We start from the raw sequence: 24,648 nt of genomic DNA, 5'->3' as shown, positions 1-24,648 counted from the left end.
TATTATATTATATTATATTATATTAATTTGTCTAACCAATATATATTTTTTATACCAAATACCAAACTTCACAAGAAAGCAATATTTTGTAGAATATCCCTGATTTTCAAACACAACAAATCAAAACATTTGGGTCACAATTTACAGTAAGGTTTGATTAGGTAATGCATTTACTAACATGAACTAATAACTTGTGCAACATTTATTAATCATAGTTTAACATTTACTAATGCCAAATACCAAATTCATGTTTAATAACATTATTTAATGCACCATGTGTTATAATGAACTAATAATGAATAACTTTATCAGCATTAACTAAGGTTAACAAACATGAATAAATAGTGTAATTGATGTGTAAATGATTTGTCATTGTTTGTTCATATTAGTCAATGCATTAACTCACTTTAACTAATACAGACCTATTGTAAAGTGTTACCAACATTTAATATCTTGTCTAGTTTTTTTTTTCAGTTAGCTAAAAAAGACTGTAAATGACAACATTATTGTTTGAAAATTGGAAGAAATGGTATCAAACATTAGTAAAAAACAAACAAAAAATCAACAAATAACGGCCCACATGGAATCTGCACGTGCAGAAATCCACAGATTTCCACAGATTTTTAGCCCATCATTGAGTCTGTGTATTTACATGTGTAAATTAATGTAAATTTATATTTATTCAGTTTTTAAATTAGTTTCACTATAATAATAATAATAATAATAATAATTATTATTATTATTATTATTAAATGTTCATATTATTTGTTTACTATACAGTCTGTAAAGTAATGTGTTTTGTCTTTTAATGGATATATTATCTGAGAAACCTGCTTTGTTTACCAAATAAGTGGATCCAATTTTATTTCCATTGTAAACATTAAGTAAAAGTTAAATGTGTATTATTTTTTTGATTTTATATATTAAGTATTTAGTTACGATACTCCCAAAATCCTTCCGCATAAATTAGCAGATTTTTACAAAATTCTCTGCAGAAACAACAAAAATGTCCACAGATTTTGTCTGGCCCTATACAAATAACTCAAAAACATACTTAGTCAAGTACTCAGTATTTACAAGTGGTCTCTTATTTTTTTATTCATTTTTAATTTAGATTTGATTAAAATATGGTATAGTATAGTATAGTATAGTATAGTATAGTATAGTATAGTATAGTATAGTATATTATAAGTATAAGTATAAGTATTTGTATAGCATAGTATGCCATAATTTAGCATAGTTTAATATAGTATAGTAGATCATAGTTATATAATCTCATTGGCCTGGAAATAAATTAAGTATATTAAAAGGTACTAGCAAATTTTGTTGAACCAGCAGCCCTGTTAAGCCAGACAAAACAGAGACTGAAAGGCAGGTACTAGGTATAAAGAATATATATATATATATATATATATATATATATATATATATATATATATATATATATATATATATATATATATATATATATATATATATATATATATATATATAAAGAATCTCTAGAAAGAATAGGAAGGAAACATTCTACAAATAGGTATTCCCAATTCAATTAAATTGGTGGTAGACACTGGTAACCAGTCTCTATGTAAATGACCTTTAACCTCTACTACATGATCTGGTCAATGGTGGGAGGGTTAGACTTAATTAGGAGGTCATTAAAACCTGCCCCCTGCAAGCCATTAGCTCTATAACTGGCCACACACAAACCCACAGCTGACCTACGGCTGTAATCAGACAACTTCATCAAAACACCTCAGAGTTTCACTGCATCTGCACACACATCACATCCCAGATCTAATAGCGGTGAGGACAGATTCATCTGATGATATTATGTCACTTCTGTCACTTGAGTGATGTTATTAAATGATGAAGTAACGTGTCATTGATTGATGAAGTGGAATCACGCGAACTGAAACTAGCATCATATTCTTAAAAGGGAAAATCACATATTTTCCAGCTGAACGTTTCTGGAGCGTTCGGCCCATTATTTTCTAGGCTGCGTTAAATTACTCTAGCAAAGTGTGTTCCCATGCTCGCTGCCAGGCTGAAGTAGAATAAAATGAAGAATAAATTAGCACATTCAACGTAAACACTGCTGTGCTGTAGGATTACATTGAGAAAATGAAGCTTGTGTTTATGGAGATAAAAGTTGTATTAAATAAGAATTCAGCTCTACAAGAGTCTATCTAAAGACTGAAAGATTGAGATAAAACAAGGGAGGCTAAATGAGAAGAAGAGAATAAGTGAGAGCCGACAACTTCATCTACAGAGGCATCAACAAAGACAGTACAAAGGCGAAAGGCGAGAAAAAGGGAAAGAGAAAAGGGCCAGAGGTTAGAGAAGACAGAGAGAGATGGAAAAACAGCGAGAGAGAGACAAGGCGTAAAAGAAGGAGAAAAGAGAGCGACTGATGTAGATAAACAGTGAAGAAAAGGAACGAAAGAGAGATTAATAAAGAGGCAGAAGTGGAGAAAAATAGAAACTGAGGGAGAAAGAAGGGACTCCAGTGACTCTCTTTGTCCCAATCGCCGATTTCACACCGACACAAAAGGATCGGTGGACGTTTCATCCTTTCATGAACGTTTCTCTGGCGTTTATTCAGCGTTAGTCTGTGACGTTATGAAGTCAGCCCCATTCAGGCCATGTTATAAATCACCTCCGCCGCTGCAGAGCGTGGCTAATCGACCAATTACGCAGTGTGGCCGCCCCTGAACACGCAGGACAATGGCATCACAAGGCCAATAAACAAGCCTCTAATAGGGCGGCGGGGAAAACGCGCCCAAAACAGGCCCCAACCGCCCGCCGCACGCACGTATTCCATCATCCCCATGCCCTTGCATTTCCTCCCGCTAATGCTGGCGCACACACACAGCTGTGGAGGGAGCGGGGCCGGGGCAGAAGGGTATAGCAGTGGCAAAACAGGAGAAAAATGACCCGGCGCTAGAACGCCATGCAAACCCCCCTGTGGCCCTTTTCAGGCTGCGAGCCAGAACAAAAGCATACTGTTGCCATACTGTGACGTTCATGCTAGCCAGTTAGCACAGCTGCAAGAGCTCACCTTGCGCTAGCGACTATTGTTGGTCTGTTTTAGAGCCTCTTCCATCCATCTTCTGGACTGGATGAGACAAATACAGACTGAGAGAGAGAGAGTGGTCGGGTGATGCAGCTGCAGAGTGAATGAATGCCAGAGTAAGGTGAAAAGGGGAAGACTGTAGAGAGAGAGAGAGAGAGAGGTGTCAATGTAACTGAGCACAGGGTGGTCCCACCCACTCACTTACAGAGCAGCTGCAGTTAAACCATCCCATGGTACTTGGCACTTTTTTAAATATCATTTTTAAGCTGTTTTGAAACAATATAGCATTATGAAATACGGATGTAGGATTTACAAGAATATTTCAATTTACACACTGGTGCTGTTCAGTATTTTGTTTATCTCTCCTTCGCTGGAATGGTGCAAGGTTTTGGCACTTTAAAAAGGTTAATTTACCCCAAAAATTGTGTAAATTTTCCATAACATTAAATGTAGAGTTCTTAAACTTTAAATCTTTTTTTTTTTTTTCATTTTAGCAATGATATCCAAAGAGTTTTATATTATTATTTTTTTAGATTTAAAAAAATTTTTGTTGGAATTTTCTTTTTCACATATATACCCAAAAACTGATTAACACAAAGTGATTATAACTGCTGCATAAATGTATTTAATACTGTAAAATTTCCTTAAATATAGAATATGTAACTTAAAAAAAGCAAAAATTTGTTATTGTCAATTCTAATCTAACATTTAGTCCCAATCCCATTTCCCTTATCCCTTCCCTTTCCTCACCTCTACCCCTTGTTTTGAGCATTCACATGAAGGGTTAGGGGTTTCCCAATTCTCTTTAGCTTGAAGGCGTAGGCCTAAGGGGAAGGGCTAGATAGCCCTTGAAACGGAGATTTTTCAGGATCACACTCGAAACCAAGGGGTAGGAAAATTTCCCAGAATACACCAGCTACAACGGCAGCATGGCTGCACACGGAAGAAATGAGATGCACAAATTAGTATTTTTTGTCATTTATGAATCTTTACAACCAACAAGCATGTTTTAATATATTATAACCGCATAAAACATGCATTCGTGTTTTACTATCATGCTTTTTTTTCTTAAATGCTCAAATAAAAACGCTAAATTTCGCTATCCATAATCCATAATAATAACTCCTGTACTGCAGTCCCACAACATTCTGACACTCTATGACACTTGAATACCCTTTCAGAAAGGTCTAGTGGCTTGGAATGAGCATTTTACATTGTCTGGTATAATGTTAATGTTGTTTTTGTGTGTTTACATAGATGAAAATGCCACAGTGTAAATGCACAGTATAGTTACGAGCTTATTATCTTATTATGTCGCTATGATAACATAATATTTGCCTTTAGTGATTTTCTGAAGGTAAATGCCTAAAAATAATGCAATGTGATCATTGATCTCATATGAAGCAAGAGATTGCAATGACATATGATGATGTGTTCTCATGTTGAAGCGGTGTCCTATCTCTTATTTTGAAGGAGTAGGGGTACAAAAATAGAATTGGGATTGGGCTTTAATTAATACTAGTTTTACTCAGTACTCACAATCTTTAAAGTTTAATGGATTCTGGCTATCAGTGTTTTTTTTTTTTTATTAATCAGCTAGAAAGAATTATCCTGAAACTACCTCAATGTCAATATCATTATATTGTAATTTCGGTGTGCTCTTTGTTAAATTTACTGTCAGTTTTAAATTGCATTCTACTGTAAGTACTTAAGTTATTTCAGAAACATGTGTAACATCTACTATCCCTAAACCTACTCCCTAGATTAACCTCAACCTGTGTAGTTACCTTTTAGAAGTTTTTTTAGGCTAATACAAGTTAAGCTGAAGTTAAGCGCAAAAGTTTGTAGAAGTTTTTAGGGTGTTTTGGTGTCATGGCAACAAAGTTAAAAAATTTAGAGACTATACATAAAAAAGTTTTCCCTTTGTTCTTTCAGAGCAGTCATCAGATTAAAAAAAATATTACTCCCAGCAGCACTCTATTAGCGCTCTTCTATACATGACCTAATCTAGCATTCATTTCACATTTTGCCACAGAACAGCAATTGCAAGAACATTTTGTGTCATCTTAGCTGGAATGTAATATGCATTTAAATTGTACATTCAGAATGTAAATAGCATAACACGCATATACGGGTATTAACAGACAGTGTTAGCAGAGTAATAACTGAGATCTGGATTATGCAATCAGATAACAAAAATTTAATTTTAATAATAATAATAATAATAAAATCGTATCTTCCTCGTATCTGTAAACTTATTTGGCAGCAAAACTCTTTCTCATTCTGAAGTAATAGATTTTTTTTATTTTTTTTTATTAAATGATAAAATGTTTACATTCATTAGCTGGGCCATGTACTGATTAGATAAAAAAAATGCAACTTGCTGTATAGATGTCTTCATATCCAGCTACTATAATTAATTATTAATTCTGGAGGTCGGAACAAACATATTTACAATGTGAAAGACTTTTAATGTTTATGTAATGCATGGATTCCAAATATTTTTGTCATTCAGTGCCCTTTGAGCTAAGTTAAATACATTAATGAGATTTCATTTTAGTTTAAACTATGTCAAATATGATCTAAAAGTAGTCTGAACAAAATTACCTGTTTTCATGAAGCAATTTGTACATAAACCGAGCACTGTAAGCAATAATCTATTAGTGCATTCATTCATTCATTCATTTTCTCTTCTCTTGGTACCTTTATTAATCAGGGGTCGCCACAGCGGAAAGAACCGCCAACTTATCTAGCTTGTTTTACGCAGTGGACTCCCTTCCAGCTGCAACCCTACACTGGGAAACATCAATACACTCTCGTTCACACACATACACTATGGACAATTTTTTTTTTATCTTACCCAATTCACCTACAGCACATGTCTTTGGACTTTGGGGGGAAACCGGAGCACCTGAAGGAAACCTACGCGAACACGGGGAGAACATGCAAACTCCAGCCGGGGCTCGAACCAGCAACTTTCTTGCAGTGAGGTGATCGTGCTACCCACTGCGCCTCCGTGACGCCCTCTATTAGTTTAATATGTTTAAAAAAATGCTAAAAAAGTATTGTGATTTCAAATAAACCTAATTTTTCATAGTCAACATTAACATGGAAATGGTATTTTTCAAATGTATCCACTTGATAGAGCATCTTCAAAAACTCTGATTGCAGGACAACTGCATCAGTGTGGATAGAGGATGAAAACAAATTGAGTAAACAAATTTTATTATTATTATTAATGCAGACATAGCCAAAATCTATATTTTTTCATCTATTAAAATGATGATTATTTTTATTTACTTAATTCCTGTCCACACTTCCTATTTTTTTCCACTGTAAAAACCTAGATTTGCTTTTTTTGAATAGTAAACATGGGTCAAATTAAATTTTGTTGTTGTTGATGTTTGGTGAAAATAAACAGCAAAATGTTCAAACTCAGGCTTAACTTGTTTTTGAACCCATGTATGATATTTCATCAAATGTAAATAAAAGCGCAGGGGTGCCCACCATAGGCCCAGCTGCAAGTGTCAAAATTAGACACAAAGGTCATCGGCGCTACACGCGATCCTCACAAACCCTCCTCGTGTCCCAACAAAATCCCACCGTCACAAATCGCCAATGTCCCGTCCTCTTACACCCATACAAACTTCATCAACATAGCTCATGAATGCTCCTCTCTAGATGCTCTTGCTGAAGTGTCTGCAGCTGCTAAGAGAATGTTAGTGTCATCTGTTGGTGGAGTGAGTCTAATAGCACTTGGTACTATGACACTAAATACCCCTCGCACAATTCTACCTTATTCATTAAAAAGACCCCAGGCACGTTACTGACCCACTAAATATCTTGGCCACAATGCCACTTGCGCACCAAATTTCCACGATACAAAAACACTCGTGCACAAAATCGTTCCAATGCGATTCTGAAATGCCCACTCGAGTAAATCACCCTGTAGGCAAAACCAAGCTCACAATGCAACTTCACGCTCTTAGATCTTTAGGCTTCAGGACTCCATTGTGTTTGTGCCAACATTTAATCATCTTTCTTTTAAAATAGAGCCATTTGTTAAGCTAAAGTTCAGCTAGAATTTGTATGTTTAAAACAAAAAAAATAAATAAAAAAATCTGTGTCTATGCTTTATATCTTTTTTTTGTTTTGTTTTTTGTTTTGTTTTTTGCTAAAGCAGTTAGTCTACAGTGTTATTGTCAGGTTATGGTCAATAAATTCTAAATATTACTTAAATTCTTTGCTTTATTTCAATTTATTTATTGTTATTTTATATTCAAATACAACACTACTGAATTAATATTAGTAAAAGAGGGATTTAGTGAATTACTATACAGTCAATGCCATTACAATATTATGACATGTAAACCTACATATATTTACTGTTTTTGTAACATAATTTAACAATAGACTTGTTTTACAAGTACTCAATATTTAGACCTTTCTAATGCAATAATTGGATGTAAACCTTTTTTTAATAACATGAATAAAAAAATATTTATTTATTGTTCACTTTCACATCATAAATAGATTTTTATTTAGAGATTTTCTAAATATTATTTAACAGATTTATTAAGTGTTGTGTGTTTTTTTAAGAATATCTTTAGGAAAGTATGACTGGGTTATTATAGAATGACTACAACCATATTATTTATTTTTTTAATTATATATATATATATATATATATATATATATATATATATATATATATATATATATATATATATATATATATATATATATATATATATATATATATATATATATAAAGCTTGAGAAAAAAAGTCATAAAAACCTAATCTTACTTTATTTCGCTAGTTGTCTTTTCATTTTCTCATTTTGCACTTGGAACTAACATAGCATTAAATAAAACTAAAATAGAATGTGAAACTGAAATTAATAAAATATTTAGATCGGTTAAAAAAAATAGATGAAACTCACAAAAGAGTTAAAATATATATAGAACGTGTATAAAAGTAGATCAATTGTCTACTTCAATGTTTCAACTAAATTTTGTGAAAAAAAAAATGTAAAAATGTGAATGAAGTAACATTCCTTTGCCAGTCTTTGTTTATAATGAAACATCTATACGTAAAACTTCATACTTATTCTGATCTGTACTCTTTAAAATATTTTTAATGATTGTAACAGAGAAATAGGTAAATCTATGTAAACATTTAAATGTGTTTTTTGGCAGTGAGTTCCTTAAATATGCAATTTTAATGTGTCATTAAATTATTATTATTCTATATGATTATTTTTACAGCATTTAAATTAAGATATTGACGTACAGTAAAACTTATAAAAAAAGCATTGGATGAACACTGGATTTTAAAAACGGTAGAAATAAGCAATCCAATTAAACAATCGCTTAACAGAGCAAGGAAATTTTCACAGTATGTCTGATAATATTTTTCTTATGGAGAAAGTCTTATTTGTAATTATGACTAGCCTAATTACCCTAACCTGCCTAGTTACGTAAGCAGTGCAAATAAGCAGTAAATAAGCAGTGCAATGAAACAATCAAGTTCTTACAAACACTATAATGAGACAAAGAAATTGTGCATCACTAACTGAAAAAAATCCAGATCATGCAAAATTGACATTTTGGATGCAACTAAGTAGTGATGTACAACGTGTGACAACTCTTCTGTTTTGTCTAGCTCAACCTCTATCTTTTTGTCCACATCTTTCTAACCCCTGTCCCATTTACAAACTTTTTAGCGGGACAACTTGATTACCATTCAGGTGGACGTCTGGCTGCAGCACACACTTGTTGGAGGAGCTCTTACAGAAGTGTGTGTGTGCGTGTGTGCATGTGTGTGTGGTTGGAGGGATCGATTTGATTCTAATCGGACCATGAAAAGAACATGATCTAACTGCTTTCAGCTGCGAGTACATTCGGCCCTCTCCACTATTTGTTCTACCTCTCTACTCCCCTTTTCCTTTCTTTGACGCTCTGTCTCTCGCTCTTTGACACACAATGTCTCTGGCCAATTCAAAAAGCCTTGAATGTCTCATTAATGACTTTGTGAAGACTGGGGTAGAGAGATTTGAGGATGGACGCGGGGCGGGAGGGAGAAGAAGAATAAAAAAAAAAAACAGAGCTGGAAAGAAAAGGGTGGAGAAAGCGTAAAAAATTCCAGGGTTGTTTTAAAAGGCCCGCCGAGATCTTTGCCATGGATTATCATGACAGCGTTTTAGAGGCTCAATGGGGTTGACCTCTTTGAATGCCAGTGTATTTGGCTGGATAGACACTCGCTGGCTTTAACCAGGCTCACTGACTCTGAAAGTTTGTCCTCTCTCTGCATTTTCCTTCTGCTACTCGCTCCAACTCAGGCATTTGTATGTATGACTGCATTTCAAATTATGGCTTGTATTTAGAGTTTGGGGATCTTCTATTAAAAAGAACTTCAGTCATTTTAAGGCAAAACACTTTTTTGATGCACTTGACAGTTTTGAGATGTTAAGCTTTTTAGTGTAATGTGAAAGATACATCCAAAACACTCCTTTAAGTCTTTCTTTATAGATTTTTGTCTGCTGATGCTATATTCAAGGCCGTTTTTTTTTTGTTTTGTTTCTTTGTTTTTCTGTTGCACTCCATATCATTAGCACTAACACCAAACTTCATAGTTATATTCATATCGATATTCTGAAGGTTGCTATACTGAGGCATATGTTAATACTTTGCCACAAAATTATTATAAAATAATAATTTGCCACATTAAATGAATTTTATTCCACAAAATATAGTAATATATATATTTATTTAATTATCTATTTATAGCTGTTCAAAGGATTTTCTGGATTATGGTGTGATAAAAGGATTACCAAAATCCCATCAGTAAAACATTTGACTCTAATGTGTTAAAAAAAAGAATTTTGAACCAGTGTTGATATTTCTGTTTTCAAAATATATGGAGAAATAAGCAAATATATACAGTTGAAAACAGAATTATTAGCCCCCCTGTTTATTTTTTTTCTCCCAATTTCTGTTTAACAGAGAGATTTTTTTCAAAACATTTTAAAACATAATAGTTTCAATAACTCATTTTTATTAACTGATTTATTTTATCTGTGCCATGATGACAGTAAATAATATTTGACTAGATATTTTTCAAGACACTTGAAAGTGACATTTAAAGGCTTAACTAGGCAGGTTCGTGTGATTAGGCATGTTGTTCTATAATGATGGTTTGTTCTGCAGACTATCGAAAAAAATTATGGCTTAAAGGTGTTAACAGTTATGACCTTAAAATGGTTTTAAAAAAAATTAAAAACTGCTTTGACTTTCTCCAGAAGAAAAAATATTATCAGACATACTGTGAAAATGTCCTTGGTCTGTAAAAAATAAATAAAAAATTCTGACTTCAACTACTGTATTTAAACTTGACATTTCATAGAACTTGTAATACAAAAAGTTAAGAATGTTAGTAAATAGTAGTTGTAATTCCCCCCCCCCCCCCCCCCCCCCCCCTATTTCTAGATATTGGAATAAAGAATATATCTGAGCTATGGAAAATCCACCTGTAGGACACGCTCTCTCCTCTCCGCATGCACCAATGCTTTATCGCCACTCCATGTTTCTGAAAATATTGTGCAATTCTTATTATGCTTCACCCAAGTGAGTGGGCTTGCCAAACCACTTGTAGAAGACACACTCATTTCTTCTTCATATGCACCAGACTTCATACCTGTAAACGCAACCCAGGCTCATCCTGATTGCGTACTCCTACAAAAAGCAATATTTTGTAAGACCCTGGAGCTTTCATTTTTAAGACGAAATGCAGCCATACGTTCCTCTGGCTACATAATTCGCAATCTTCAGAAATGTATATAGGGCTACATTTTCATAATGAGCCTATGTTTTGTGTGGGCTTGTCAAACAACCTATACAAAACACCCTCTCCTTTCCGTTTACTTAGAGAGAGTAAAACACTAAACTAACTTAGTTGTAACTTGTAAAAGCTTTATATGCTCCTGCTATCTAATGATTTGAAGTGATACTTTGTGCTTTATTTTTATCCATTACACCGTTACACTTGGTATTTTAATGTGACATTTGTATCACAAGCACATCTGTGGCCAAAGCTCTTTTGAGTTCACAGTATTTTGTTCCTTTATATAATTTTCTTTATTCCCTATGTATTCCCTGCAGTAAAGTAGTATTAGATATATGTCTGGGATAATGCTGAAGAAAGTTTGAGTTTTTAGGATTATTTTGAGTCTTTTGTGAGCAATTTCTAATAAGATTCCTTTTTAAAATTCAACAGCTTAGTTGTTAGGGGCTCATTTTACCTATTTAGTTTTTTTAAACACTTCACTGATTGTTTACAGTTTAACATAAGTTACTCTCATAATAAAAGCAAAGAAGCATAGTAGTAGGAAAGCGTGAGATATCCTTATTTCCATCTTCCATTGGCTCTCTTTTCTCTCTGTTGATAAGATCATTTATATCCAAAGTTCACTCCCGTTCTTCCAGCCACTTGTCACAGGGTGAAAAATATCTGTGATTCTCTTCTTTTGGGATAAATCTACTTTTCAGCCACTGCTGTCATCAGGATAGTTAACACAACACTGAGGACCATAAGTCAGAAGCCTGAGGTCAGAGGTCAAGGTGGTCCTGAGGTTCTCTCTTTTTCTCAATTTCTATTTTATTTGGCTCTTTTTCCTCATAAATCCTTCACACACGGTTAAAGTTGAGACAAACAGGGAAAAGTAAATTATTATTCATTCCCCAAAGTCAGACCATAGACATAGTGTGCAATAAATTATGGAAATAAAAAGCCAGTGTGCTAAGAATATAAAAAACAAACGTATATGTTATTGTATCACATTTAATAAACACATTTGTTAATATAATTAATAATAATTAATTATTTAGGTAATGTAATACTAGATTTGTAATATCTTATTTAGTTATTGTGTAGTTGTTTTATATATTATATTTAAATATTTTTCATACCCTGTCAAAATCTATACCTTAACTCACATTTCACCCTGCTTTCAAAAAACCTAAAACACAGAAGCACCTTGAAGTGGAAAACTGTAAAAAAATAAAATAAAATCATAATTTTACAGTTTATTTAAAAAAGGTGAAATAACGACTGTTAAATTACAGAAATTTAACAGAAATTTTAATTTAAGGAAATTTCTGTAATTTAATATCCAATATTTTACAGTAAATATCTGTAATTTAACAACCGTTATTTTACAGTTTATCTAATTAACCGTATTATTATGGATTTTTTTACAATATATATATATATATATATATATATATATATATATATATATATATATATATATATATATAAAAACAGAGCATTGTTTTGCCAATGATACCGCTGCATTTTGAAAACACTAATTACATAAATGTATTTATTTAGTTTGATATTGTGTATAATAGTAATAAGATTAGTCCAATGATATTATGTATTATTATTATAATTATTATACATGTACTTTTTTGAAACCTATTTTGAAAATTATTTATCTATTTTATCTGTTATTACCAGTGTTGGGGAAAGTTACATTTTAAAAGTAATGCATTACGATACTGAGTTAGTCCCCAAAAAAGTAAGTAGTTGCTTTACTTTGTTACTTTATATGGTAAGTAATGCATTGCGTAACTTTTGCGTTACTTTTTATTATCAGACTGAGGCTTGATCTCTTTCAGAACCTTTTTTTTTTCTTTTCTTCATTTCTTTTCAGCAATTACTAAGTGCACTGTATAACCTACACCTACATTTATATAAAAAAAACACATAAAAAAATATTTTAGTATAATGTTATCTGAGAACGTCCTAACCCCAGAGCTTTACATGCCATACATACAGATTATTGAAAGCTTAAAGCAATGCATTTGCTACTTTTATACTATTTGTTTTAAGTAAAATCATTGTTCATTGAGACAATCCCCTTTTTTATTTTAATGGCTTCAAAATAATGAACATATTCTCTCATTGACTGCGGGATTTATTGTGACGACTTTAATTTTAATTCAGTAATTTATTTTTGAAAAGCTAATTATTTTAACTAAAAAAGTCACTCAAATATTATTTTTTAAAGTTTTATTATTTTTTAAGTAATTTGTTACTTTACTCGTTACTTAGAAAAGTAATATTACAACGTAACTCGTGTTACTTGTAATGCGTTACCCTAATGATGGTTATTATTAATGTTTTATCGTACAATAACAACAGCAACAACAACTGTTTGTTTGCTGATTTCCTGAAATGTAAAATTTTTCTGTTACATTTTTCGCAACGCATTTAGAAATTGTCTTTTTATTTTTCCTTTATGTTTATATTTTTATTAATTAATCTATTTCCTAAATGTTAAATTAAATGTGTGATATAAGAATTAGAAAAGCATAATCTAGGTTAATGTTCTCTCCACTTTCACTAAAGATCAAACCCGAGTAAACAAGCAGCAGACAGAGCAATCAGGCAGTGACCTTTGAGAAAACTAACAAACGACAGAGACTGAAGGAGCATGGCATAAAGATGAAGGCGGCACAGGCAGGTGCTACGAAACACTCACACGCGTATCCACATCAGTCTGCTTGACTTGAACCAGAGTCGCCACAGTGAGCAGGTGAACGACACAGACTCTAGTGTTGCTTGCATACAAATTTCACACCCCTACCCCCAAAACACTCACAGGCGGACACAAACGGACAAAGACGCAGCCACACTTGAAAGTCTCTTCAGCTCTAGTTAAACAGGACAGAGAGCGAAAAAGAGGGGCACAGCACACAACCCATTCACATCGGCCCACTCCTGTCTCTACATACACAACATTAAGGCTATTTATGACACAAAACTGACACAATTAAGAAGAAAACACCTTATCCCGAGGTGTCTGAAATGCTGCTGCAAAGCTTTCCATACAGCGTCCTTTTTAAAGCTGCCGTTAGAGACCTAAAAGAGTTGCGATAATTCAATTAGTTCTTTTTCTCATCCATCTACGTGAAGTGGATTCCTAACTAGAGTGCTTTTACATACACAAATTAATTGGGGCTGACACAACAATCACAACTTTTATTGGAGTATTTGGATTGTTTAGCACTGGATGCTTTAGCTGCGTTGTTGTGTTTTGAATGGATTCTTGGAGGTGTAATGTGGGTGAATGTTGCCATGGAAAAAGGAGCGAGTGCGAGATGGAAGTGTTTTCTAAATATTAGTCTTTTGGGAATTTTTTGTGCTTGCTAGATAACAGTTTATATATCGCTTAGCCGATTAGTGGAGGCTTTTGCCTTATTGGGAAGGTAAAAAGTAAGCCACTTAACACTGAAATTGAAACATTCTTTAAAATGGAGGGGGATTAAAAGAGATAGATTATAAGTTTTGTTTTTTGCTTCCACAAAGAACCTTTTAGAGAAATGTTCCAGTGATGAATGAAACAAACCACTATATTTTTTTCTCTTTATTCTTTATTTTAAACAACTTTTTGTGGAATGAAAATGTTTTATTGATGTTAAAGGTTTTTATTGGAAGCATTAATGGCAATAAAGAATTATTTTGTAAGAATTCAATCCAGTTTTATTGACCATTGGCCAATTTCTGTTGACCAATAATTCAATTTTTATTGACCGTAAAATAAAAATTATAGACCATTGTATATACATTTGTATATACAGTGTAAAAAATAAGGATTGATAAGGATTTTTTCTGCGAAATATATTTCTGAAGGAGCTGCTGACATGAAATTATCCTGATTTTGCTAAAAATACAAACATACAAATAAAAGCAAAATAAAGTTTAATATTAAACGAAATTCGAGAGGAGCACGTGCTCATGATTGACCCAGCTGGCCCTCATTAGCTTATCGCAATCCTTCAATCAAAGGATCCCAATTCACTACAAATATCCTCATTTCCTTTCTACAACTGTCTTTGTTTGATTGATTGGTTGATTTTATTTGACAATTTTAACAAAAAATTGGTGAGTTTTGAGATCGGCTCAATCTTCCCTCGCCCTGCGAAAGGGGGGATGCCCTGGGCCCGAGAATCCCTTGAGCTCAGGATTCTCTCCCGTGACAGCATGCCAAACAAGCTATGTATAAATCATGAGCTAAGCATGAATTCTTGGAACAAAATGATCAACACCTGAATAACACAACAAGAAGGTACTGAACTTATACCAATAATTGGTATATATTTATTATTATTATTATTATTATTATTATTATTATTATTATTATTATTATTATTATTATTATTATTATTATTATTATTATTATCATTATTATTATTATTAATATTATTGATAATGACAGCTTTAAGATGCCTCTTTTATGGTGAATAGACTCACATGGAGTGCTCAGATGTAATTTTATTTATTTATTTATATTTTCCTTGGGTTCTGTTGGTCTCATCCATGAACTCTGATCTTTAGTTCTTGTTTTCTGTAAGGTGATTGGCTGGGTCAATCTAGCAGCAATATTTTCTTTTTCTGAAACCAATTAAGAGTTTCCTTGGCTGTGTTTGGGATCATTGACTTGCTGAAATTTTATTATATTAAAATTATATATTACAATTAATAATTTTTTTAACTCTTATTTTTAGAGTTTGGTAACTTTCACGCTTTATGCATGTTTGGTATAAATTATTTTTGATGTAAATAATATTAAAGCAAGTCAAATTTGGTTCTGCAGTTTGTAATGAACCAAAGAATGTGTAATTCAGTGCTGATAGCATTTTAGGTAATGGAATCTGACTACTTTTGAATACTTTATAGATTACTTTTGACCTATTTGTACAAAATTGATTTATATATTTTGTTTAAAATGATTGATAATAATTTAAATAAAAAATATGTAAAATGTATATTATTTCATTTTCTTGTGTTAATTTTCCAGATCAAATATTTAGTAATTTTTTTCAATGAAAACAAGGAACAAATTTTATTTATTTATTTATTTATTTATTTATTTATTTATTTATTTATTTATTTATTTATTTATTTATTTATTTCAGCACAATTTTGCTCTTGATGTAGTTTAACTTTTATTGAACTTTCAATATTCTTTTTTAGGAGAAAGAAAAATTCCAGCCTAAGCTTGTTTTTTCTTTGACACTATCAGGTTAAACTCAGGTAATTTATCCAACCACCATACAATTATGTTATTTACCAAGCTCCATTTGAGTTATAACTGCTGTTTTGGTATGTACTGTAACAATCTCCAACTTAAGCATCTATGCCTATTTGTGAGCCTTATGTAAACATGTGTTTTGAAAATTCAGGAGCAAGAATGCATCAAACCAACAGCTTTGAGGATAAAATCTGTAATCTAGGTGGCATTAAGATGTCTGTATGCGGCTCTAGAGTAATTATTTCTGTATTGAGCACACCACGCTAAAAACACAAGCAGCTTCAGTAACTTACCCTAGATTTAGCTTATTATCCTGCACAGCTCAATTCATTCCTTAACTGCTTATCCTGCTTCAAAGTGACGCGTATAGAACACACTGGTTACTGGTGTAGGCTGATGTTTATGTAAACATACAAAACCTCAGATGACCCACTGGCACATGACAGGCCAGGCTAACCTGGAGAACTGATAACACCAACAGAGCACAGACTGCCTGTAAAGCCGCAAACTGCTATAGAAAGTTTTAAATGTCTAACAGGGTTCCCACATGTCATGGAATTTCTGGAATATCATGAATTTTATATATGCCAATATCACACGAGTAGCAGTGTGCCATGGCTGTAAATTAGCACTGGTGGGAGGCCACAATATATATATTTTATACATATACATGTATGTATGTATGTGTATATATATATATATATATATATATATATATATATATATATATATATATATATATATATATATATATGTATGTATATATATATATATATATATATATATATATGTATGTATATATATATATATATATATATATATATATATATATATATATATGTATGTATATATATATATATATATATGTATGTATATATATATATATATATATATATATATATATATTAGTGCTGTCAAAATTAGTGTGTTAACGCGTGCGATTAATTTTAGATATTTAAGGTCGAAATTATTAGCCCCTTTGAGCAATTTTTCTTGTTGTTGTTTATTGTCTACAGAACAAATCATCGTTATTCAATAAATGTCCCTTTAAGCTGTATAGAAGTGTCTTGAAAAATATCTAGGAAAATATTATTTACTGTTATCATGGCAAAGATAAAATAAATCAGTTATTAGAAATGAGTTATTAGAACTAATATGTTTAGAAATGTGTTAAAGAAATCTTCTCTCAGTTAAACAGATATTGGGGGAAAAAAATTAACGGGCTCTAATAGTTCAAGATGGCTAATAATTCTGACTTCAACTGTATTTTTAATTGTTTAAAATATTTTTTTTTTATTTCCATTAATTAAAATGTTGTCTTTCTATGCCATGTTTTTAATAATTTATTGTTTTTGCGTTGTTGTTGTCATCGTTAGAATATTGCTTATAGAATCTCTATATTGTTATAAACAAATATAAAATTATAATAAGTTAGGTAAATTACTTAATTTGCTCAATTTTTTTTCTGTAAAAAATGTATATAAAAGTTTATTTATTAGCTGTAAACCTGATCATTTTCATTGCTTAAAAAAATCATTAGCCCTCCTGTACAATGTTTATTTTTTTTAAATACTTCCTAAGTGATGTTTAAAGGAATTTTAGGTATTTAAAAAAATATATTTAAATTTGGCTGGAATAAAAGCAGTTTTTGAAAATGAACACTTTAAGGGCAATGTTCAATATTTCAATTCTCAACAGAACAAACCTCAGTATCCAATAGTTTCCATGTTTGTTTCCAATTCATGTTTGTAAACATTTAGGATGCGCGCGCAGCGAGGTTGCAGGAAAAAACTGAGAGCGCTAGCATTTACAGAGAGGGAATGACATACGATGCGGCACAGAGTTTGTTGTTGTCTTAGAAATAAGTTACAGTTTTTTACAATTGCTATGACACTTTTATCAATACATTTAACAAGTTTCCTAAACTCTTAACACAGTTAGCACAACATCCGTCTTCGTGGGCTATACAATTAACACATTTCTTGTTGTTTTGACACAAAATGCATCCAGTTAACACAAATTTAAAATGCTTTAACTTCTTTTACACACAAGCACAACCAAGAACAAAACAATGTAATTTTACAGTCAAATTTACAAATGCTTTAACACAGTATGTCAGAACAGATAACACCATGTTCTAAACAGAAATTATATAGGATAAAGTCAAAGTGAACAGCTGTTTTAATTGTGAATTGAAACACAAGTTTATTCCCTGTATTTTATTCAATTGCCAATGAGAGACAGCATATTGTGGTTATATAAATAAATAAATGTATATATATATATATATATATATATATATATATATATATATATATATATATATATTTCTTTATTTATTTATATAACCGCAATATGCTGTTTCTCATTGGCAACTATATATATATATATATATATATATATATATATATATATATATGACAGCTGATTCCCATCTAGAAAGCACACTCATGTCTTGTTTTGGTTTTTCCAATCTCATGATCATATGTTCTAATAGAGGACTCTTGAGGTTTTTGGAAGGAACAGTGAGCCCATCAATGAACTCTGTCACCAATACGTCCATGTAAGATTATGCAATACAGTCATTACTGTACTATACACAGTGTGTTTTGCAGTAAACTACTCTTTACAGTTTTTTACAATGGCTATGACACTTTTTTCAATACATTTAACAAGTTTGCTAAACTCTTAACGCAGCAACACACCTAAAACACACAATTGGCAAAACGGTTAATTTTACGCTCAAAATCAAACATTATAAACTAAACCTCTAAACTAATTTTCAAAATACAATAATAAACGAACACACTACACCATGTCTAACAAAACACTGCAATCATGTTTCAAAATGAAATTATTGTTCAAAACAGAAACACATGTTCTCTTCCAACATAAACATTCAGTCAATCAGAACACACTGACAATAAAAACACTATCATCAGCTGACATTACAGAAACTCCATTAGTTTATGTGTCAGCTCTGCCCTTATATTTGAAGTCTCGTTACAGTTTTGTTTCATTGGGTTAAGTAAATGCTTGCATTTTCTTTCATTTACGGCAAAAATTCTATACAAAACGAAGAAAAAAAATTGCTTTATAAAATTTACAGTTTATGTAAAAAAAAAAAAATACAGACACAGAATTTCTGCAGTACAGACTTTTTTTGCAGAAGGACATCACTGCAAACAGAAAAAGCACCACAATTATAATAAAATAACAAAGTAATCTTTTATTCTGCCCGGTCTTTTGCCACATGTTCTCATCCACATTATACTTGATATCTTCTGTGGCCCGGCACGGTAACTGTGGCCCTTTGGCCTATTATGTTTTTCCTACGGGGACATCCCCAGCCTTGTCAACATTGAAAATTTCATGTGGTACTTAAATGGCCTCTAACTTCATGACTCTCTGAAAGTAATTAGACTCAGTGTATGCAAATGCTGTACTGTATATGTACTGTATGTACTAATGAACTCCAGGTTTAAAGAGTAGTTTACTGCAAAACACTTTGTATAGTACAGTAATGACTGTATTGCATAATCTTACATGGACGTATTGGTGACAGAGTTCTTTGATGTTCCTTTCAAAAACCTCAAGAGTCCTCTATTAGAACAAATGATCATGTGATTGGAAAAACCAAAACAAGACATGATTGTGCTTCCTAGATATATATATATATATTTTTTTTTTTTCAATTGCCAATGAGAAATAGCATATTGCGGTTATATAAATAAATAAAGAAATATAAGGTCAAAGTGAACAGCTGTTCTAATTGTGAATAGAAACACAAATATATTCCCTGTATTTTATTCAATTGCCAATGAGAAACATCATATTGCGGTTATATAAATAAATAAATAAATAAATAAATATATATATATATATATATATGTGTGTGTGTGTGTGTGTGTGTGTGTGTGTGTGTGTGTGTGTGTGTATATATATACACACATTTATTTGTTTATTTATTTATATAATCGCAATATGATGTTTCGCAATATTTATCGCAATATTTATGTTTTTACATAAACTGTAAATTTTATAAAGCAATTTTTTTTCTATGTTTTGTATAGAATTTTTGCCGTAAACGAAAGAAAATGCAAGCATTTACTTAACCCAACGAAACAAAACTGTAACGAGACTTCAAATATAAGGGCAGAGCTGACACAAACTAAGGGAGTTTCTGTAATGTCAGCTGATGATAGTGTTTTTATTGTCAGTGTGTTTTGATTGACTGTATGTTTATGTTAGAAGAGAACATGTGTTAGTGTTTTGAACAATAATTTCATTTTGAAACATGATTGCAGTGTTTTGTTAGACATGGTGTAGTGTGTTCGTTTATTATTGTATTTTGAAAGGTAGTTTAGAGGTTTAGTTTATAATGTGTGATTTTGAGCATAAAATTAACTGTTTTGCCAATTGTGTGTTTTAGGTGTGTTGCTGCGTTAAGAGTTTAGCAAACTTGTTAAATGTATTGAAAAAAGTGTCATAGCCATTGTAAAAAACTGTATATTAATTACATATTATATATACTATTTACATAATGCTTTTATTGTGTATTACAATAGCTTCTCAACCAGTGAAAACCACAGTTATTTGGAAAAATTAACGTTAAAGTGAGCGGCGTTAGTCTGACAGTGCCATTTGCAATAGCACCCTCCCAATGGATATTGGATAAGACGAAATGGCCAAGCATCCAGCCCCAAACATACAACTATCTCATTGAAACTCCAAGTGACTTTACAAGAGAGAAGTTAAAGGCCTACAAGTCTTTGGATGCCAACAATTCTGTTTGGTCATGTGCAAGAAATAATGTTTCCTGATTACCAGATTCAAAACTATGTGGTGCTAAAAACCGAGGTTCTGCCTAGCTAAAGACAAGAAAAGAAGATGGATCTGTACAAGGCCTGGATAATCATCAACAAGCAAAACAACTGCATTCTGAAAGCGAACTACCTGTATGAATAAAGGTAAAGTTGGTTTTATGTACGCACATTCGTTCATTTAGAAGTCTCTATATTGTTACTTTGAATATCGATTGGAATTAGCATGCAAGTATGACTTTAAAACAACATTAACACTGTCTAATTGACTGTAAACAATGTTGTACTTTGATAGTCATTGGCTGCTTAAATATTTCTCTATTTAGAATTGGCAAAAAATACTTTTCTAAAACTATGTTATTAAGGAGAATGTCTGAATATGCGAATATAAAACCAACTTTACCTCTATCCTGTACGGCAGGGTATAAGAATTTACACTTTTCCGTTTCATTTTAGCATTCAGTGTCCACAGTTTAATTCACCATATTTAACTGTTTTTTGCTGAAATTATTGCTGCAATCAAAAATGTATATTCAATCAATAATGTGTATGATTCAGCATGGCGTGACCTTACCTAATATAACATTTGAACTGCAGAGTCCAGCATTTTTAATTAGGTTGTCATCTCATTCAGCTCCCTTTAAGCTAGAGACATCTGCGGTTGCCATTAAAATCAGTGTGGTGTATGGTAAAAGTTACATTTTTCGAATTTGGCATCCTACATGACATGTTTGCTTTTGCAACCGGGAACCCGTGTGACGTCATGTGTAACGTAGGTTGGTAATTCCTCTATAAATTGCTATTAAGGCTTGGTTGTGTTTATAATAAGGTACAAAGCAATGTGTGTTCATGCTTCATTTGTAGAAAATCCTTTGGAAGCCCAAATACAGAAACAGAAGAAGCTCTGTGGAAATAGCAGTGTTTGGACGGCATTTTAGCTTTCTCTGCTGTAACATTACTGCAGCTCTGGACACACCCCTTCGCTGCGCGTGGTGAATTTGCATAACCAGAAGCCCTTGTGATCTCACTAGCTTGGATGTTTTTTTTTTTTTTGTATCCCCTAAACTTCGTTTGCTGTAGGCTTTGCTAAGCTAACTCTGTAAAAGCCAATGTCTCCCTCAGCATTGAACTTTGAGCATATTGCATTCAGAGATGTTGTTTATGTTCACACAGCTACATTACACATCAACTGAAGTTTAAAATATAATATCATAGTGGACCACTTCTTTAATAAATCAAACAAAGAAATCAGCTATTAAAAATTAGTCATTAAAACTTTTATATTTAGAAATATGTTAAAAGGATATTATTTAATTATTTTTATGACATGTAGCAAAATAAAACGATGCCCTTAACATTGACAAAATGGGCTCTGGATGCCCTGATCCCAATTTATAGAAATACCATGACACTGATGTCCTCAACTCTCCAACTAATCTCTGAAAATCATCCTCCAAACCAATATATCATAGAATATGTCAAGATGGATAATAAACTCATTTACAACAAGTGTGTCACATGTGTGTCATGCAGAAAAGATCTGATGAAGGGAAAAAGAAAGCGAGAGAAGGGAAGGCCGTCATTAACGCCAGTTAGTAAGCTAGTGCTTTCTAGTCAGAGGCTGATCTCAGGACAGTGGTGTGAGAGTGAATTGAGTTGATTGTGTGAAAGTGTCCGCAAATGAGCAATGATAAACAGTATAGTTGACAGAAAAAAACACATTCACACTCAGTGGGTCATGATAGAGCCAGTCAATAGCAAAGAGTGAACAGAAGTCCTTGTCATTCATTCTTTTATTTTTTTTCGGCTTAGTCCCTTTATTAATCCGGGGTTGCCACAGTGGAATGAACCACCAACTTATCCAGCAAGTTTTTTCGCAGCTGATGCCCTTCTAGCTGCAACCCATCTCTCGGAAACATCCACACACACATTTATACACACACTCATACACTACGGACAATTTAGCCTACCCAATTCACCTGCACCGCATGTCTTTGGACTGTGGGGGAAAGCGGAGCACCCGCAGGAAACCCACGCAAACGCAGCGAGAACATGCAAACTTCAAACAGAAATGCCAACTGAGCTGAGGGTTGGAACCAGCGACCCAGTGACCTTCTTGCTGTGAGGCGACAGCACTACCTACTGCGCCACTCCTTTGCCCCAAGTCTTCTTAAGTTGAATTAAAAAATTGTCTGTACTTCTGTTATAACTTTATACTAGGTCATTTCTGACAGAACAAGACTATGCTCCCTGCCTTTCCTTGTCATATTGTGAGCTTCTGCTTGTGTTTTGTTCTAAAGATGTAACATCATGATTATAGTGGCCAAAATAATCACTGTTATCAAAATTATCATGGTTTTCTTATGACCTAAAAATGTTAAAAAAATAAATAAATAAAACATTCACTCACTTATTGCAAGTTTTGTATCTAAAAATGATCCAACAACAACTGAAATGTGCAGCTTAATGCAATTTTGTGACAAGCAGCATGAACATGGATCCCTGGATTTTAGATTTGTTGACTTGTGTTTGTATTACTTGTTGTTTAAATTATTTGATTATTATTTTGATTGTACCTGCACTTCACAAGGATCAGTGTTTATGATGTTTTTAACAATATTGCATCAAGCTGCTTTATAAAAGACCCAAAGGGTGCGATTTGATGAAAATGTCCAATTGCATTTTTTGTCTGACATCGTTTTTTTATTTAATTTTGTGAAGTCAGTCTTCAGCTCTGTATCCTCAACTGTCTCCAGGACACAATTTAAATATAAGCAATGTAACACACTTTACTGTAGGTATATAAATATATATTTATTAACTGTCTAAAAATGCATTTACATTGCAGCCTTGTGCAATGAGCAATGATGTGAGATTTGCCTTGAGTTTTCAAAATCTTAATAATCACAGTTTTAATGATAAGGAAAATTTAAAACAATAACCATAGGGCGACACGGTTACTCAGTGGTTAGCACTGTTGTCTCACAGCAAAAAGTTTGCTAGTTTAAGTTCTGGCTGGGTTGACATCATTGTGGGGACATTTCTCCTCGTGTTGGTGTGGGTTTCCTCCCGTTTCCCCCACTGTCCAAAGACAAGCGGAATAGGTGAATTGAATAAACTAAATTGGCTGTATGTGTGAATGAGTGTTTATGAATGTTTCCCAATACTAGGTTGCAGCTGGAAGGGCATCCGCTGTGTAAAACATATGCTGGAGTAGTTGGCAGTTCATTCCCCTGTGGCGACCCCCTATGAATAAAGAGACTAAGCCGAAGGAAAATAAATGAATGAATACTAACTATGAAAAATGACAGTTCATAATAGATAAATCATCTATGCACTATAATATCTGAAACTATATAGACAGCTTTTTAATCATTTAAAATAATCTTCTAAAACTTTGTATAATCTATATTGGGTCAGAATAAATATGGGACCCTGGACAACAAAACCAATCTTAAGTTTACATTTTTGGACAGACATATTCTGACATTTTGTTTTCACAAAAGTTGTTTGAAATAGTAAAGTACACTCATTTTAATGTTTTTGTGTGTATGAAATGTTTGATCTTGACACTGAAATCATCTTGTCTTTGACCAATTATTCATGATTTTTTTTAATTTGTTCAGATTACTTTATTTGTTAAGATAA

General features: G+C 32.4%; 1 protein-coding gene and 1 long non-coding RNA gene across 2 annotated transcripts in view; one reads left to right on the top strand and one right to left on the bottom strand.

Moving 5' to 3' along the window:
• The window catches only part of pdgfra (platelet-derived growth factor receptor, alpha polypeptide), a 104,604-nt gene that overhangs the window by 18,337 nt on the left and 61,619 nt on the right, over nt 1-24,648 (top strand). The gene's annotated exons all lie outside the window — the stretch shown is intronic.
• Nucleotides 1-24,648, bottom strand: part of LOC141379564 (uncharacterized) — a 54,796-nt gene that overhangs the window by 10,813 nt on the left and 19,335 nt on the right. The gene's annotated exons all lie outside the window — the stretch shown is intronic.

This window comes from Danio rerio, chromosome 20 (genome assembly GCF_052040795.2).
Source record: "Danio rerio strain M-AB ecotype USA chromosome 20, GRCz13ab, whole genome shotgun sequence".
NCBI classification, from domain to species: domain Eukaryota; kingdom Metazoa; phylum Chordata; class Actinopteri; order Cypriniformes; family Danionidae; genus Danio; species Danio rerio.
This window is presented reverse-complemented; position numbering and strand designations above follow the sequence as displayed.